The sequence below is a fragment of the Pollicipes pollicipes genome, unplaced genomic scaffold (assembly GCF_011947565.3).
Source record: "Pollicipes pollicipes isolate AB1234 unplaced genomic scaffold, Ppol_2.1 Scaffold_7261;HRSCAF=8764_pilon_pilon_pilon, whole genome shotgun sequence".
In the NCBI taxonomy this organism is placed as follows: domain Eukaryota; kingdom Metazoa; phylum Arthropoda; class Thecostraca; order Pollicipedomorpha; family Pollicipedidae; genus Pollicipes; species Pollicipes pollicipes.
In genome coordinates, this window is record NW_023597054.1 from 41,195,299 (window position 1) to 41,214,936 (window position 19,638).

General features: G+C 49.2%; 1 protein-coding gene across 1 annotated transcript in view; it reads right to left on the reverse strand.

Moving 5' to 3' along the window:
* The window catches only part of LOC119111945 (glycine receptor subunit alpha-2), a 53,790-nt gene extending 40,520 nt beyond the window's left edge, over positions 1-13,270 (reverse strand). The window contains exon 1 of the mRNA XM_037235835.1: positions 13,234-13,270. The gene's annotated coding sequence lies outside the window, so the exon portion shown is untranslated. The remainder of the gene's footprint in view (positions 1-13,233) is intronic.
* Between the last annotated feature and the right edge of the window lie 6,368 nt (positions 13,271-19,638).

Consider the following 19,638-nt stretch of genomic DNA (forward strand, 5'->3'; position numbering starts at 1 on the left):
ATAAAAGGCCAACAGATCAGCCATACCTGCAAAATGAAGCAGTGTGATCAGTTAACCGGGATTTGCACACGGATACTTAAAGACGTGGATACCGGTGCGAGCTAGAGGTCATTTGTCCTCAATCAATTCAACCAAATACTATATTTCGTGCCGAATTATCCATTGCTCAAACTGTTCATTACAGTCTACTGTAATTTCCGTGATGTCCGTCCATCATACACAGACAGTCGCAGCACGGTGTCGGTGCCAGCTGGCCACGCGAAATTTGTTGTGTGGCTAGGCCGCATCGTTGCGTCAAAGTCGCGACCGTGTTCGGCCGGCGGGCTCCGTTGGCATGTACAAATGAGCACAGTTATTCACCAATGAAAACACGAAACTCACAAATTACCAAAAATCTCTGGAACGCGTGTGGAAACCCGATAAAACCCGGTCGCCTAGGAGCGATCACAGCGAAACAGAATCAACTGTTTTTAGTTCGGAAAAGAATGGGAAACATGAAGGAAAAGGTACGAATTGTTGCGCTCAATGGTAGGCACGTGCTCGTGTTCGCACAAAAAGTTTGACATTTGTAAAGCGTTTCTCATTATCGATTCAGGCTTTGCGTCAGATCCCGGCGACCCCGGTAAACAAAGCTATGAAACACCGACCGCACCGTGGTGGAGCACGCACCACCCGCAAGTCACCCAGAGAGCCCAACACCGCCAGGCTCATTGCAACGCAAGCAAACGATCGCGAGCCGACCAATGTCACGCATTTCGAAATCACGAGCACGGCGACTTGGCTCGACTTCGCACTGACAATGAAGTCTCAGGTTTGTGCGGGTGGTTCTCCGCGCCGCAGATGTACAGGCGTGCCGCTGAGCGTTCGGGGAAGCGGAAGGTCGGGGTAAACGGGAAGAAAATGGCTCGACTGTGACACTATCATGCAATTGCACAGCCTTCGTATCCGTTTCTGTAAGCAGCTAGCCACGTCCTGTCGCGTGCATTAGTTGGGCAGCCCATTTTTCGAATTTAATGCATGCCATTTATTGGCATGGTGGAGATCTAAACGTGTGCAGGGGGTTTCAGCAGCGTGGTCGTTGCGACGCAGAACCAAAATAATGCAATTAAGACAAGAGCAGATAATTGTTCTGACGGACATATGGGTTCTGGTGGGCAGCTGGCGATGTGTTGTCGAGCGCGATACATAAATGGGCTAATGCAGCACGTACCGTAGTGGCATTATGCATGACGAAAAACGAGGTCGCAGGCTAAGAGAGACTAACTGGAGCAGCGAGGAGATGTTCAGCGTGAACGGTTTGGTTCCGCCAGGGCGGAGCCGTCCCTTGAAAACATTGATCTCATGGTTGCTAACAAGCGCTCGGGTGTGGGTGGGTCAAATTGACTCCCCTTTCCCGAGGGTTTTCCGGAATAATTTCCGAACGGCGAGGTGCAGCCCCGCAAGATTTTGCATAATTGTGGACAATTGATTAGCAGATTGCATAATTTCACAAAATAGGATGTACCTTGTTAGGTTGCTGACCTATGGCAGGTCAAAGTTAGGTCATAGATTCAGCGAAGTCAATTTCTAAGGAATCGTTCAGTCTGACGGAACAACGGATTGTTAGACGAGGCCATACATCTCTAAGATACTTTCGTAGGCAACACAACAATTGAGTGGCCAATTTTCATTGAACTAGGGTTAGGTATGAAGGTCAGATCAAGGTCAAAACCAGCCTGTTTCATTACCCCAGGACTTGTTGTATGGGGTAGTTTCTGGCGCTTATTTGGAATGTCTTGATAACAAGAACTGCATTAGAATCTTCCATTGACTTTTAAAAGGTTATTATAGGTCACTGACCTGAAATGACCAATGTCAAGATTTTTTTTAAGGAACATGCTGTCTAGTGTAATATTTGCCGCTGTTCAAATTAGAAACTCAAAGCAGCCTTCTATGATTCTGGTCACCATGACCTTTGAAATGTCGTACAGGTCACTGACCTTCAATGATCATGTGAGCTTTTGCTGTTGTTAATCTTGCTATCTAGGTTCTGTGGACACTGGAGACCAACTTGGAGTTTGACCTTGTTTGACCTTATTTGGCGCGAAGGTCATGACCTATGAACAGGGGATCAAATTGACCCCCACCCGAGCGAAGGATATCCTACCGGCCACCCGGGCGCGTGTTAACTTTTTCTACGAGGCGGGTTGTTTGCGCTGTTTGCATTTTTAATTGTCTGTGTGCGAACTGCTTGACAAGGTGCGATTTTTTGGCGACTTTGGAACGCGATAAAGCTTTAGCCCCACATCCGATCACCATGGGAAATATTACAGTCCCTGCTCCCCCCCCCCAACAAAAAAAAACTGCACAACATGGATCGAGACCGAGACATATCTCACAAGCCTAGCGTAGCAGCTACATAGGAACAACAGCTGGCCTAGGGGAAGATAGCAATCGTACTACAAACACGTGAGTCGATTTCTGCAGCTGTCCATCTGCATTCGAACGCAAGCCACATATCACAACAGCCGCAAAGCTGTTTTGCGTTTTCAAAGACTAACGTCGAATCTCTCGGTGTAGTGCCGCTGCATCAGACACCAACTGTGCAGTGTAGACCAATGCTCTGTCGACTAGATATCGACACTGTCCGGGCCGTAGGCGCGCCAGTTAACTGGCAGTACGCGAACAAGTCAGCTATTGCCGCTACTACGCAGATGCACCGCGTAGTGAAATGCGACGAATGTCCTTCCAATATATTTGCTATCTTGCTGTTGCAAATGTCACAATTGTTGGATCACATTCGCCGACAATGGAAGGTGCATGCCACGCTTGATTCTTAGATTTCGTCGGCTGCAATGGCAGGCATGTCCAGACCCGAAGCCAATTACAGGTCTAGTAATGCGCTTATGACATCAGTGACGTGCACGGCGCGCGTGCAGTACATCAATGAGCATGTTTACCAGCAACATTTTTTAAGAAGGACTAGCGTTCCAATGCGTGGTTTATATACACGTGAATGGATGACAAGGCGTTGGACCCCTTTTTTCCAGGTCTTGTCAAAATCAAAATGGCAATACTATATCTGTCGTCACCCCTCTCCACGCCGGCTTACTGGTATATTGACGTATAATGTATTGAGCAGCAGGATTGGCCTCAGCCTATGATGCTAACGTCTAAATGTGCCTAGCCCTAGATCTGTGCTGCAAATTTCGCATGCAATCGGAGCGAGGAAGATGCTTTTACCTCCTGCGATCTCAGATATGTTTAGCTGATATTGACATTTGATAACTAAGCTGATAGCTTTTGTATGCGCTGCTTGTTTAGGATCAAACATGGCGGGAAGCGTCGGTGATGGACTCAAGACAAACATGGTGATAAATCAGGACACTGCTTCGTATAAATTAAGTATTCACATCACCTGCACTTTGCATTGTGGTGTTGCAACTGTGTCATGTTCAAATCGGTCCATGAATGCCATTTTTTCTTGATTCCCAAATGCAAGATTTCGTAAATGGTGGCTGAAGACAAACATTTAACAGTGGACAAAATATTACGATGTCAATAGTATCATTGGTTCTGCTATCCCATATTGCGAAATGTGTATCCTCCTATGCTAACTCTCGTCCAACGGAGCTATTGTCACCCTCGCCCGATGAGGGAGTGGGCTGACAGGCCACCCACCCCTTACTGACTTCTGAACCAAAATAGATGGAATATCGGAATGAAACCAAGGTTGAATAAGCGTACAACGCTGAACTAATCGCATCTTGCAACTGCAATCACTGGCGATGGCAGGGCAGCTGAGATGCTGCATGCAGACATTACGATTCAAGGTGGTGTTCTTGCTGGACATTTTGAAGATCAGTGCCGGTTTCACGCAAGTATCTATACGCAAAGCGAGTTGATAAATGAACAATCCCAATCCAGGACGTCTGCATCAGCTACGGCGTAAACTATGCTCATCGGCACTTATTCTGACCTGGCGTGACTTTGAACCAATAAATTTCCTACATCTGGTCGTGTGGTGTTCGTCTAGATTTTGTTAATATGTGGATCATAATAAAAAATTGCAGGGGCAGGCCCCATAAATCAAGTAAAAAGGAAGACATGGTTATGTTTGGCTTGGCTTGACCACTGCTTACCTGACCTCTCACACTCAGACACAATCCGACCGGTCAGCACTGACGTCAAGACTGCCTGCATTGTCAAAACAAACGAATAGCGTGTCCCAGTTACTAACGAGTTTGCTGTTTTGTTGATTAGCGAGAACCCTGGCTGACATGACCTTCACAAATGGTCATGGGTCTGGACCGATTGAAAAGGCACTGGAATGCTGACAGGATGAGTAAAAATGTCAAACAACCCAGCTTCACGAAATAAGCAGCATGTCTTTACCAGAGCTAGTTAAGTTATTCAAGAAACACCTCAGGGATAGCGGCTGTCAGCTTTCCCCACCTCCTCATCGGGCGGGGATTAACGCACTCAGGCGTGGTGAGATGATATGCATTGAGATGAGAAAACAATTCCCGCTCATTTGCATTGAAGCACCGGCATCACGCCTGGGACTTGATGCATCTGCTGCGGTACTTGAAACATTCCAGCACGTCTCGCCCACGTAGTTACCATCCAGGAGCTTATTCGAATTTTCCGAGAGTAGAAACTGAGCACATATTCATGAAGAGCTTCCTTGGATCCGCGCTTGTCCCCTCCTTCAGCGACCCCTGCAGCATTTGTGCATTTAGCATCGAATATATAACAAAAGTACGCTGATACCATCACCAAACGGGGGCTGATTCGTCGCATCCTGTCCTCCTTGCCTGTCCTCGGTATCTCCTCAAGGCAACTTTAAGTCCTCAGCCAGCAATGCGTTTGATTATTTATGCTTTGTTTGGTGACATCCAAACTTATTTCTGTCAAACATCATTTTTCAATAGCGGCAAGTAATCTGCCAAAGCATCCCCCTAAATTGATCGCGATGGGTCTGGACATGTCCCTCACGATTCAAACCTGGAACCACCCACTGGCGATGAAGAGTGCTCTTTTTTGTGCGGAGGTATAAAGATCAGACAAGTGGACACATTTTCATAACAACAGTTCAAGCGAATCGACGGACATTCTCTGTAGGCCGCGTCCCAGCCTTTCTGTTGTTTAATGCGCACCCAGGCGACCGGTTGAATAATCTTTACTCAATATTATCCCTGATATCTCAAAAACTAAGACATCTAGAGACATCAAATGATCAGGGTGGGTTGGCCAGTACGTTAACTCGCTTGTGTCGAAATAGGGGGTCCATAGGCCATGACCTTTATTCCAAATAAGGTTAAACAAGGTCAAACACAAGATCGGTCTCCATTGTGACACTAGACATCATCATGCAACCGCCTTGATACGTGCTCTAAGCAAACATTCAATGGTGTTAATTTTAGGCCAGAGACCTTGTTTGACCTTCTTAGATCATGGTGACCAAAAATCAGCAAAACTGTTTGATTTTTGAACTTGAGTAAGCGTTAAGGACTACCCTAGACGGTACGTTCCTAAAAACAAAGGCTTGATCTGGGTCATTTTTGGTCAGTGGCCTCCTCTGACCTTTAAGAAGTGCGAGGGAAGATGTTTGTTGCTGTCCCTGTTATCAAGAAGCTCGAAATGGACATTAGAGACTACCCCATAAAGCAAGCTCTCCAGCAAAAAGGCAGATTGCTTTGATCTCTGTCTGACCTTCATACCTAACCTAGGTCAATGAAATCTGGTTTCGATCCTAAATTCGGCTGTTTTATTGCTACGGAACTTGCTCGGAGGCGTATGGCTTCTTCTAACATTCCGTTGTCGCATAAGATTGGACGAATCTCTAGAAATTGCTTTCCCTGACAGCCACGACCTGCTTTTGACCTGCCATAAGTCAGCAGCCTTACAAGGTGCATTTTTGATACCAAAAGACCTGCTATTCAGTCGCCTACAGCTAGCCGCGCCGTTCAAAAATTATTTTGTCAAAACCCTCGGGTGGCCCAATTGACTCCCACGCGAGCATGTGTTAAACGATGAGCCTGAGACTGAGCCTGAGTCATGCATGACGTCAGTCGATTTGCCTCAAGCCAAGTCTCAGCCGATCACGGGCCAAAAATCGATTCCCAGTCCGGTGTTACCGGACTTCTGCCGGTCACCGTGGTGTTGGCCACCGGCCGCCTATCAGAGCCCACGATTGAGAGCTTAATACACGGGTGTTACGCCTTGCGCTGCTGTCACGTCCGATAGGCACCCGAACCCGCGTCTGTGCATGGCGTATTCGGATACAGCACTCATATATCCGGCTCCAAAGGTGTTTTTCCGTTCCAGCGGCCGCACAAATTTGCTGTGAGCGTACTTTTTGGATCCGTCCACCCACAACATAATGGATATTTACTAATGGATAACAATCAGCAAATGTCCTTCGAGCGAGCGCCTTGGGAACAGAGTAAATCCAGTTGTGGAAAGACTTGACCAGCATATGCATTCAGCTTTGCGTACCATGAGCTTAGCCAGATGGGATCACGTGACTCTGGGCCAGCGCGACCCAGGGCCATACGTCCGCAGCTCGGCGACCGCAGTCTGCAGACCTGCCACAGTCTGTTCCGTCGGCTGGGCAAGCGATGGAGTGTTGTTGATCGTCAGCCTAAGTAGCATGTGTGGATAAAGGGGCTGGATGTCCATTACCAGCAGTCTGGTCTGATAAATCTAACTAGGGAGCGATAGCCGGCGTTCATTAGTTGGCGGCCCGCCGCACCGGAAATGTTTGTGTCGTGAACATAATTCTGCTGTGACTTATGAAGGCAATTAGTACGCAGTAAGGTGGCACTTAAAATGGCCTCCCTGCAATACGCCTTGGCGTACATGTGTCGCTTATTAACTTGCTGTGTCAGACCGCATAAACGAAGAATGTTTCTACGAGCACTTATGAGACATACTGTCGATAAAACAGCTTTGTCGAATATCCTTGATGACGGATGTGGACAGTTGTGCAATTGGAGACGTTCTCACTACAACGTGTCTTATGTCCTCACTCCTCAAGAACGTGCTCGATGCGTTAGTTGTAAACATTTCGACTTTAATATTCATGATAACGTGAGTGCACCATTCGTTGTCAATGCCCAGTACAATCACCTCACATAGCGATGCGTATATACCTACACCAACACCTTACGTTTGCGTGAGCCAAGGCACTTAATCACGATCTAACAGACTGCTACGAGTTTTTAACTTCTCTGTGTGACTTCCAGGTCAGCTGTATGATACATCGGGCTTATTTGAATATCAACATTAGCTCACAATATCGATTAATGAGCGATCTAGTTGGCATGTCCCATTATCATAGCATACAGTCACATGTCACATAGCCATACATATCCCTCTACTTTTCTATGCTGCATGATTTTTGTGTCAACAAAATATGCGGCTAAAGGAGGTCTCACATGCGTCACTTCTCGGACAATATAAAACACTGTCTTACACACATTCCTGCCCATGTAAAGTTGAGCACTGGGCTGTTAAGCAAACGCATCAAGTGGCGCATTCAAGTTACAAGGAAGGGGGGGGGCGGGGTTAAGAGCAGCGGAGTCGCGCGTCCCTGCCATCAAATCTATAATATACGTGCATATAATATACATGCATTGCCATAGGTGTGAAAAAATTCAGCAATTCAAAAATCGAGGTGGACACGAAAAACAAAAAGATTAAGCACATGCAAAGCCGGTTTATCCCATACAAGAAACTTAAGCGCGTTCACAGTGCGATACAATGCGTTTTAGCAAAAAAGTTGAGTTGTGTGCCTTACATTGAAAAACACTGTACCAGCAGCATACATACATAGAAAAGGTCATATTTGGCCCGCTCCAGGGTGGGTAGCTATATATGGAAAGAGCAGCTTGACAAAACTGTCTGTTCGCTCGGCTCACGTCGTCGAGCCCTTTCCTCTTACTGACAGGTGGCACCTCGCAGCAGTGTGCCGACCCTGCCGAGTATCCCCTACTACCAGACGGTGCTTCAAAGCAGCGTGCCGATCGTGCCGAGTATCCCCTACTACCAGACGGTGCTTCAAAGCAGCGCGCCGACCGTGCCAAGTGACCGACGGCACCTCACAGCAGTGTGCCGACCCTGCCGAGTATCCCTACCACCAGACGGTGCTTCAAAGCAGCGTGCCGACCCTGCCGAGTATCCCCTACTACCAGACGGTGCTTCAAAGCAGCGCGCCGACCGTGCCAAGTGACCGACGGCACATTACAGCAGTGTATCGACCCTGTCGAGTTGGACGTGAGACAGCCGGCGGCGCTCTGTGGGCGCCGACCGGTGGCCAACTGGTCAAGGACGGATGGTGTCGCCCATCATCGACGCACGCCGTAGTGAAGGTCGGGGTCCATCCCGCCCACCGGGTTTCCGAAACAGCGTCGAATACAAATGCCGCCAACTGGCAGTTTTTTGTGCCCCTTCCGACAAGAGGACGAGGCGTAGAACAAATGGCGAATGTTCCGAATGGTCTAATTATACTTGTGGGTACATTATGCCAAAGCCGAAATGCCCTTTCGATGCATGTTCGACCCACCGCAGCGACCGACGGGTACTGGCGAGATAAAATACTCTCAGTCGCTACCAAGTGTCGACAATTGTGTGAAGACAGCTCAGCTGATCACACACCCAGTTTTGTAAACAAGTGGATTTCAAGGACGACGTCTGGTATCATGCAGTGAGACACACGATTGCTCTGGAAGGTAGATTCATATAAACTAAAGCAAGGAAATGCTCGATAGTGCAGGTAAGAAAGCAACAAATTCTAAATCAAAGCCTAGCACCAAATTTAAACAAGTTATGTTAGGCCTGACATTCACGCTACTACAGCGTCGCACAATAGTCGCCCACAGCCGTCGGCCACGACACCGTTGGCCTGATCATGTCATGCAACGATTCACTGGGACGCCAGCGCTGCCGCCAGCAGCAGGTGAAAGGGGAAGGGGACGACCCAAAGCAAATATCGAGGACATTCCGTGCGTGTGTGACTTCAAGCGTCTGCGTTTTCTCAGCAAGCTGCACTGATTATCGCAATGAGCATTGAGATTTGGTTCAATGACTGGCTGCGACGCATACCGTACGCATTTAATTCTGAAGAAAACAAATCATCAATTGTATTTGCATTAACGCTATTTGAAAACTGGTGCCATTGATTTGCCAATTAACCTAAATTTTATCTATCATTGAATTCCCTCTCTCCCATTTTGTCTTGTTTGACCCTGAACATGAGCAATATATTAACATTGTAAACTAATGTGCCTGCTTCAAACGCTGCCTAGTTACGTGATGATCACGTGCACATGCACACGCGGTTATGTATTTTATATTCAACGTATGACACTGGGGTTATTTCGATTGCATCATGACCCCTGAGTGCTAAGATGGCCAATGCGGTCGCCTGCGCTCCACAAAAGGGAGCGCAGGGACGACTTGCACACCGTTTCATAAGAAAAGAACAACATAAAACACTGAGGATGCTAAGCAGCCCACATTATGTTCAACGGCCTCGTTTCGCCGTCAATCAACTCGTCTAAAGCTGCCGGTACCAGATATTTCGCATAGTACCAAACTGACAACATATCTTGCAAGCTTTGCGACTCTAGCAGCATTGTAAGTGTTGCATGGCAGGAATAAAGGCAGATTCTCTCCCGGACACCCCCCCCCCCCCCCCCGCTTCAGAGCGCGCCGTTCTCACCCTCCCCCTGACGCTTGTCAGCTCTTGAATGCCATATATCCCGGTGACGTCAGTTCGCTGAGCGATCGATCCCAGTGGCATTAGTCCTGCTGGTGATCTGTTCTACTCCGCGCCTCCCAGGGAGCTGGCACTTGGACGGCAAGGACCTGCAGATCTGTCACTTTGACACCAGCTCTCCGCGTTCCTTTACCACGGGGCCGTCAACTTGATCAAGCTCCTGCTGTGATGACGGCTTCACGAGGGAGCTGATGCTGTGACGTCAGCTCAGTCCAGGAGCTGCTGCGTGACAGCAGCTCCACGAGCGTGCTGGGGCTGCGGCGTCAGTTTCGTGGAAGATCTGATGGCACGTTGATAGCACCGTGAGGGGCAGATGCCGCGTAAACAGCTCTGTGAGGAATCCGCTGTCGAGATAACTCCATAAGAGGTGTATGCCATGACGACCGTTCCGCGAAGAGGCTACGGCCATGGCGACCGCTCCCATGGCAATGACCCTGCAAGAGAGTTACTGCCGTGACGGCAGCTTTGCGAGGGAGGCGCTGCTGTGGCGGCAGCTTCGCGAGGGAGGCGCTACCGTGACGGCAGCTTCGCGAGGGAGGCGCTACCGTGACGGCAGCTTCGCGAGGGAGGCGCTGCCGTGGCGGCAGCTTCGCGAGGGAGGCGCTGCCATGATGGCAGCTTTGCAAGAGAGTTGCTGACGTGACGGCAGCTTCGCGAGAGAGGCGCTACCGTGACGGCAGCTTCGCGAGGGAGGCGCTGCCGTGATGGCAGCTTCGCGAGGGAGGCATTGCCGTAATGGCAGCTTCGTGAAGCAGCTGACGCCGTGATGGCCCTCCCCTCCCCCGCCCGCTGAGCCCAGGCACGGTTCCTTGCTTGCTGAGGGCTGGGTGTGCTGAGTACTGCACGGTCACTGCAACGCCGTGGTGTCCTGGAAGGCCAGCCGTGGCGCCGGCTCCGTCGTCGCTGTCGAACGATAGCAGACATGGTTGCCGTTGACCGACCGCCTTTCATAGCCCAGTCGATGCCACCGCTATTTACGGTAATATGACAGCATAAGTCATTGAGCAGCGGCACAACGTGGCATTAAGGGCCGCCAGCGTGTGAACCAAGAAAATAAATATGTCCAGCAGCGCGGGGCAAGGCGGTTTCATAGCAGTCGTTTTCGTTGAAGGCTGCCGAAATCTCCTACACTCCTTTGTAAAATATATATTTGTCATGTTGAAATGTCCATTATAAGGTGTTGTAATTCATCAAATAAAGAAGGGGTGCCGGTGGTGTAGTGGTTAACGCGTCTGCGCTAACCGCTGCACGTCTGGGAAATCAGAGGTACGGGGTCCAATTCCCCGCGGTGCCCGACCCTTCTGCCAGGGTGACAGGCAGGCGACGCCATATAGCATCAGCAGCTGGGCGCGTCGCAAAGCCCCAATACCACACTTGACACACGGTCCCATGAAGAATGCACCGTGCATCCAATAATCACTGAAAGACATCATGGGTTAAGTTGGAGAGGAGCACGGGGCCCAGTTAAAGTATGTTGCATGCCAAACGCGATTGGTAATATCAGGTCCCTATGATATGCGGTCGAGTAACATTCGTTTCCTGCTTTGTTACAGTGGACGTATGTTCCCCCACTTTCGTCAACTGTTTCTGGATTTTGCCTAGAGAGGTCACGATTTCAACGTACTAAGTGGTGTTTCACGTTTGTGAGAACCCCACGTTCATTTGTCGCAGCATGCGATGTAATTTTTGCCACTCGTCAATAATTCGGCGGACGTCCAATCATGTACCTACGCTTCTGGAACGATGACTGTAGTCTGGATGAACAGCTGAGGGTTCAGACATGCAACGTACAATCTTAGAAGCAATGCAACCGAAGATCGGTCATACAGCCCGCACACGACGCTTGGATCGGTGGGCAAGTGGACCGTTGGACCACTAGGCCAGTGGACCAGTAACCAAGAGAATTTGTTCGCAAGGAAGCCCGGGGACCAGTGAACTGGTGGTCCAGCGGGTGGTGACCCAGAAGGCAGATAATTTTGTTCCAGCTTAGTTTAGTTGGTTAGGGCGCCTTCCTCCCAACCTTCCCGTAACGGGGGAATGGGGTCGAGTCGCTTCGACGCGCGTTACTTGCCCCTGGCGGGTGGTCTGTGGCCAGTGATAGCGGCCGTTCAAGGTTACCTGAGGTCAGAAGGCGGCGAGCATTGCGGCACGTTAAACATTCGCCGCAATATTCCACCCGTGAACTGGAACTTCACGACCGAATGATGGGGTCAAGATTTACACAACAAACCTTCTCATCGTGAACTCAGATCCCAGGAATCCATCCAATCAAAATGATCGAACTAACTTTATTTGTTTAAATCCTTGGACCAGTGAACCGTCGCAGCAGTGGATCGCTGGACGAGTGGACTAAGGTAGACCCACCAGTGGAGCGGGAGACACAGTCGGTTTGACCCCGCGGCCAGAAACGGGCGAGCTTTGTGTGACGGTGGCGGAGCGGGCGAGCTTCGTGTGGTGGTGGCGGAGGGGGCGAGCTTTGTGTGATGGTGGCGGAGCGGGCGAGCTTTGTGTGACGGTGGCGGAGCGGGCGAGCTTTGTGTGGTGGTGGCGGAGGGGGCGAGCTTTGTGTGACGGTGGCGGAGGGGGCGAGCTTTGTGTGACGGTGGCGGAGCGGGCGAGCTTTGTGTGGTGGTGGCGGAGGGGGCGAGCTTTGTGTGATGGTGGCGGAGCGGGCGAGCTTTGTGTGGTGGTGGCGGAGGGGGCGAGCTTTGTGTGACGGTGGCGGAGCGGGCGAGCTTTGTGTGACGGTGGCGGAGCGGGCGAGCTTTGTGTGATGGTGGCGGAGCGGGCGAGCTTTGTGTGACGGTGGCGGAGCGGGCGAGCCTTGTGTGATGGTGGCGGAGCGGGCGAGCTTTGTGTGACGGTGGCGGAGCGGGCGAGCTTTGTGTGACGGTGGCGGAGCGGGCGAGCTTTGTGTGACGGTGGCGGAGCGGGCGAGCTTTGTGTGACGGTGGCGGACATGGCGCTGGCACCATGCATGACGCTCAATGCCATGCAGCCGATCGATCAAGACTTGCCTTGCTAAGTGTTCCGCGGCCCCGCCAGCATCGACGCCGCCGCCCATTTCGAAGCCGCATGTTTGCTCGCAGCGTGGACCAAAGAAGGCAGTGGAGCATGCATTTGGCTCAATGCTTACAGGAATTGTGTGTTATTCCGTCCGGTGGTCATCATACAGAACCGGAAATTGGTCTCGAAATGGCAAATGAAAAAAACAAAAAACCGTTAAGAATAACAATAAAAAGCAGACATGTGCTTTCATGTTAAAAAGGATTTGCACTATTATCCGTCGCATGACTCACGCGCAGGGACGGATGGCGACCTGTTGGACACCAGGCAGCGCCTCTACCGCGGAATCCGCAGTGAGTCACGCTCCAGATAGGGTAGAGCCTGAGATGGCCCCACCTCCGGTACAAAGTGGGCGGGAGCGACGGCGGCCGCTGGGGGAGGGAGGGAGGGGCGCCCGGACTCACCGGCTGCAGAGCACCAGCGCGAACGCCACCACCGCCGGCCAGCGCATGGTGTCGACTGGCGAGCGCCGACGGCCGGCGCCCCGCCGCCGTCGACGTCGACGCAGCGCCGCGGCCCGAGCGTCGAGCAGCGCCCGGCCGCACCATTAGCCCCGGCGGGGAGGGGCGGGGCGCAGGACCCGGCTGACGATGACGGCTCAGCTACAGAGCGACCGGGTCTCATTGCGCCGCTCCCAGACGGCCGCTCGGCCGCGAAGGGCAGCTCCTCGGGGAGACTGCTGACGCGTAATGAGCTGGGCGGGAGCAGTGGTCGCAATGGACTGGGAGACCTGAAAACAAGGCGCTCGTAACCGACACGGAGTACGGTCGCAGAGGTCACGAACGAGGCGAAGCGTGATGCGGGTCCTGCAGGCTGCCGTAACACTCGTGCTAGCTCTCATACGCCTGCCTTCAGGCAAAACGTAGTGTGACGTCATTAGCTGGAGCTGCTTATGACACGGCTTGCCATTGGTGCCAACAACCAACGCTGTAGTCCGGCGCTATCTTTAAATGACCGATACCACACCTGCCACTGCCAAGCTCAAACGCACTACGTACATCTGTACAAAGTGCACTTGCCTTGGGAGCAGACCCAGGATGATTGATAAAGGACTTTTTCTGAGCAGTATCACAGTACGCCGAAAATGTTGTTAAAGCTGTTTTATGTCTCAGCAAAATCCGCCAACTATACCTCAAGCCAACAAATACTACTTAGGGATGTTATCACAACGTAACGGCAACGGCTTGATCCTAGATCTTATCCGGCCATCGAAATTAGAACATTTTCATATCAAGTCAGTCATTTCCATGCATTAAACGTCGCGGAAATGACGCGTAAATTATTGCAAGGGCGACCCATTTCGATATTCAGATAGCCTATAGTGCACGGCTTATGGCCACCGGGCGCCGCATTTGCGCTGCTTCTTTTGAGATTTCAAGTAAATGCTCCATTATTATGCGACGATCTGCGTGGCATAATGATGGAGAATATATATATATATATATATATATATATATACATATATATATATATATATATATATATATATATATATATATATATATGAGCATGTAGGTGAGCCAGAGGGGTTTATCACAACTTATTTGATGTGATAATCTGTTTAAGTTATCCTCAATACTTGAGGCGTCTGAAATATGACATAGGTTTCTTTTTATGAGAATAAATACACACATTTGTATGCAGCATATCGTGTTCATATTCACTCCCCTATTTACTCACCTTGGACCTTGCATGGTCAAAGCTGCTGAAGAGAGCATTGATTTAAAAACAGGCTCAATATGGAATATGACAACCTTTGATGTTAAGCCTGTTTTTAATCACAAAATTTGCCTTGCATCACTGGAATGCCTCTTCTGTAGAGCGGCCATGATGTCATGGGTTCACCACAGGAAGCATGTACACCAAAGGCACTCTTGCTCCATCTCAGTCACGGTCACGGGGGCACCGTTTCATAGCGTGATCGAGTTCTTTTCTTTACAGCGTCAAATGTGCTTCCAGCTGCTTTATGTAATGAGCATTTACCCTCCGTTGCAGAGATAATTCAGCTCAAATCAGCATCATCGTCTCACGTTCGTTTGGTACCACAAATGGCTCCTGGCGAAACTCTTTAGGTAGGTATGGCTTCATCTTGCAAGCCTTTATACGACATAAAACAAAATGAACAGCCATTATCGAGAAGATCTCGAATGGGAGATCACCGGCCTATCTCCAGACCAGGAAAGAAAGGTCGATTAAGTGTCATCCCTCCGCATCAGAATCCGGATCAGCCGCCTGTAACTGAATCTGAATCAGCCCCCATATCCATGTACTCTCTCACCCATATGTATTCGTTACTGACAGGCACAGGCGTTATCTGGGGATACAAACATTCACGAAAAGCATTCTCAAAGCTGAAATATGTGGAGATAACCAGACGGCGAACCAACGGTCGGGATCTGTCTTTTGCAATGAGATCGTCCGACACATGCAGCGGCTGTTTTCGATGCATTATGGGCACCTCCTAATGGACCTTTTAACAGAATAGGCCATACAAATTACTTCGGTTGACTAGCAACAAGATCAGAGGCGGTGATGGATGATGATATCATCGTAAGTATGAACGCAAGCGAGACCGCTTATTGTCTCGCGCTGACATGTGTAACCTCATTCCATCAACATTCCGCTCACTGCTGCTGGAGGGCTCTTTATTTGTCCGAAAATGCTTTTTAAATGTGAACTGCTTTTGCCAACATCTTTCTTAGCACTGTAGATCGTCTCATCCCCATTACATATATCAGGTTCGGAAAGCGGACAAAATCATCTATATCACAAGACCAATGTAACTGTAGCTCCGTGCTCTAATGACTGCAGTCCCAAGTGGAATCGCACAGCCAACAGGGTCGTGCGCTCCCCAGTTGGCACCAACGTTAAGCTGCACATTGACAAGGCCTAAATTCACACAGACTGCGGTTTTTGTGGCAGAATGTGAGTGGTGCGATATCGAACCAACACTTTCATCGCCGAAACAGCTCTGTCCCGGAATGTGGGTAGGCGGGAGGATCTGGTTGAGGAAGAATAAGGGGTGCCTAGGGACTTTGAACCAACATGGACTGCATTATCGATGTCAAGAATAATAAACGAACGATATTTCTACGCTTGGTTTTAGATTCGCCCTACATATTTCGAAAATGCTGAAACGAAACATGTTAGAGTTCCACAATTTTTTTCTTCAAAATCTAAAAACGTTTCAGTGTTGATTTCTTAAACTCACACAGCTTTCGGAGCGATTTTCAGTTATGAACGCCTTGAGGAGATTAAACAAACATGTCTCCCGAGATGTCTATGCTGATAAAATTGTCGCTTGCTGGTAAGAGTTTTCAAAAAGGTTCCGTGGAAAAATGCAACACTTTTATAACTTTTCAGTGCATTAATCATTCGTGGAATGCAATGATCCCATTCAGCATGGCTTTCCACCGGAAGTGATAAGCATTTCTGACCCTATTCTGCCTGCTACAGAGGAAGGCTAATTTATCGGTTTTCATTGGTTCCACTGAGTGTTTCGATGTCATCGATCCCGACGAATTTCTTTCCAATCTGTAGCTCCGTCGCATAGAAACAGCCGATATGGCTTATAAGCTAATAGCGATAATTATGGCACTTTTTACGAACAATGCAATGCGCTTGTTAATACCGAAGTGGTTTTAGGCAAAAAAACACCGTTTTATGTCGAGGCCACCGACCGATGCAGAAACGTACAAGCAAACATATATAAGCATTTCATATACATCCATCAAATGTCGAAAGCGTCAAGCTTTTCACTCACAGCCTTTTGAACCTGTGTTATTTACCCCCTCTTCATCACGCTAGCATCTCGTGAACCGAACCTAACGTCTCCTTTTCCGACACCGATTCCAGTCTCATTTCATACGTTTTGCATCTTAAAAAGTTTGCGCCTGTAGGGATGATCTCCGCCTGTTAGTCGTGTGACGTTAATCCTCGTCAGAAGGGTGGGCCTGACAGGCACCCCCTGTGGTTTTGTTTGAACAACTTGGCAACTATTGCAGTTATCGTGCTCCTTTCTTTGGCAAATGACGTGATGATATTTCCACGCGAATAGTCAACTTTTAGAGCGCTTTTTAATGATAGGTCGTGGCCCATGATTCATTTGTAAAGGTCATGTCAGCTCGGTTTCGGGCCAGGTCAACAATGTAGTTAGCTTATTTGAAAGCGGGATGTTACTTTTTTGTTTGAGTAAATATAATCAAATTCGACGACTGTGATGCCAGGTTTGGCTGCCTATGAAATTCAGTCGGGTAACCAGATGTGAGGCTAGGTCATACATGTCGAATTGTCATTGCATGTGGATTCATGACATCTGCACCTGCAATAACGTTTCATGCTATTCATCACATCAACATCAGTCTCGCAAGCGTCACGCGACCAACTGTAATGCATTTTTGGGGACTAAGGTAACGCTGGCCAAAGAAATATAAAACGGGCTGGCACAGCTAGTCATAGTTTGCGCCCTGGGTGGTGCATATGACTTTATTGCTGATAAGTCGTTATCTTCGAGTGTGCTTTTGTCTACTGGCTTGAAAACAACACTGATCTTCTTAAGGGCAACTAAATTCATACTCCTGACTTATATACTGTCCATACACTGCTCACTAAAAATTTTACCTGACTAAAATAGTAAGTAAAATAAAATAGTATCAACCAACGCAAAACGCGTTTATCCGATGAGCGAAGTACATGGATTATCCATCAAAACATTGTCTACCCATTTTATGTCGATCGCATGATATTATTACTGTTATATCACATATTCATGTAATCATTGTTATATCATATTACATGTCTACTCAATATCTGTTCTTTGGCAATGTGTATTAGGGTGTGTCATCGAGGGGGTGAATCTCTTGGAATCAGCTGAGACAGAGTTTTCCCTTTACACACGGGTTAATGATAAGCATTCAAGTCAGTCGCACCGCACCGATGTTGACATTCGTGAGGCGAAAGCAGTTTTTCTTTGATAGGCCATGAAAACCGCATTCGATACTAGTGCCACCTATTTTACGCACCGGGATCATCCTCCAACAAGCCTCAAAGCTGCCACTTTTCACACTACTGGTACTAGGCAGATTAAGAATGAAATAATATCGTGAATAGCACCAGCAAAACATCGCCAAACAGCTTTCAAGCTAACTTTTTAGTAAAGAAAATTAATTTTCGGTAAAACCCAAAGCTGTGCGGCTGTGAGAATTCCCCAGCGGACCGGGTTAGGCTCAAGTTTGCTGTTGCTAATGCATCATTGTGACCTTGATTTGCAATTTGTGCTTTTCGCGTGGGAGATATGGGCTTATTAGCTTAGCTTTGCCGGTACTGAAACATTTCTTTTGAACAATTACTTACATGAGCATGTCGAAGGCTACACGGTCGCGCACAAAGCATTTTGTGACAGGCCACCCGGCTCTACTGTCCTACCACCAGCTGCCGACTGCGAGAAAGCCTTGAGCTACATCAGGTAACTGAGCGAATCGAAGAGTGATCTCATTAATACCATCTTCAAGACCGCGATGTTAGAAAACAGAGTACTATGGACCAACGAGGCGATCCTTATTCATGATCTAAAATACGTGACAAAATTTATCGACAGGGATTGATATCATCCCGACAGCTATCAACAAGAAATCAAAGAAAGAGAGTGACACAGAAACGCCGCCACCGCGAAATTCAACAAGCTTCTTGATGTCGTGAAATGCCAGTGCAAGCCTCAGTGCAGCCTTCCATGCCCAGTTGCCTGCACAACGTATCAGGAGGAGGTTGCCATGGAGGACCAGTGCAGGCACCAGAAGCTTACCCTGGGGCCATATGATCGGGATACGGCTGTGACTAGGGAGGCCCGCGAGGTGCCGAGGATGGCCAGACAACTCCGGGGGCGTCGTGGCTCGGCCGCCAATGAGGCGGTGTCTGCTGCTGAGCCTGAGTCGCCTTCCCCGCCGATTGCTGACCCCGCGCCGCCTACTGAGCCAGCGATGGCTGCTAGTGTTGACCCCGAGCCTGCTCCGGGACCAAGCGGTCTCAGCGCTGGCGGGGCAGCTGAGAGCACGGATTCATGCATTCATTCACGGTTCCGTACATGGTGGAAGATGGTGACGACGCCGATTGTTCGTTTCGGTTGAGACCACTGCCGCTGTAGATTATAACGTTAACGATATGACTAACACCGCTCTGGCGGTTGACAGCTACGGTGGCTCGAAGCAGGTCGTTGTTGCTATCATCGCCTTTCAACAAGACAGCAGAGATGGACTGGCTACTTGAAACCAAATATCGTAGATCAACACCGAAACGATAGGCGACGTGTTCCGGCTGATTGAGCTGGCCACCGAGTCACCCGTACACTGGCTCATCTGCCAGCTGCGTGGCAACGAGCTAAACCTCCCCCATCTGCTGCTGAGCTTGGACGGCACGACCACGGGATCGAATTTTTTTTTCTAGACACATCGACAAGACCTGTGCTAGAGAGGTCTGGGAGAGGGGCGTTGTGGCACTCACGCCTAGGTCAGGGCGCGTGCCAAACTTGCCAGTCAACCTAATTCAGCAGCTGGGCATCAACCAGCAGCTGCTGTACTTTCTGGCCTCCGGCGTTCAAAACTGCTTTGTCCGAAACGTGGCGGCCCAGCGGGGAATCGGGCCATTGAACCATGTGAGGTAAACATGAAAATGCGCTATCCTCGAGTTTATAGCAATGAGTGTTTAAAGTCCATCAATCACCAATGGATATTTCATGTGCTCACTGTTGAGCATTTACTTATCATCATACATTGTGCCGTCGTATGTCGCATCATTTGCTGGTTGGTTCATGCTGA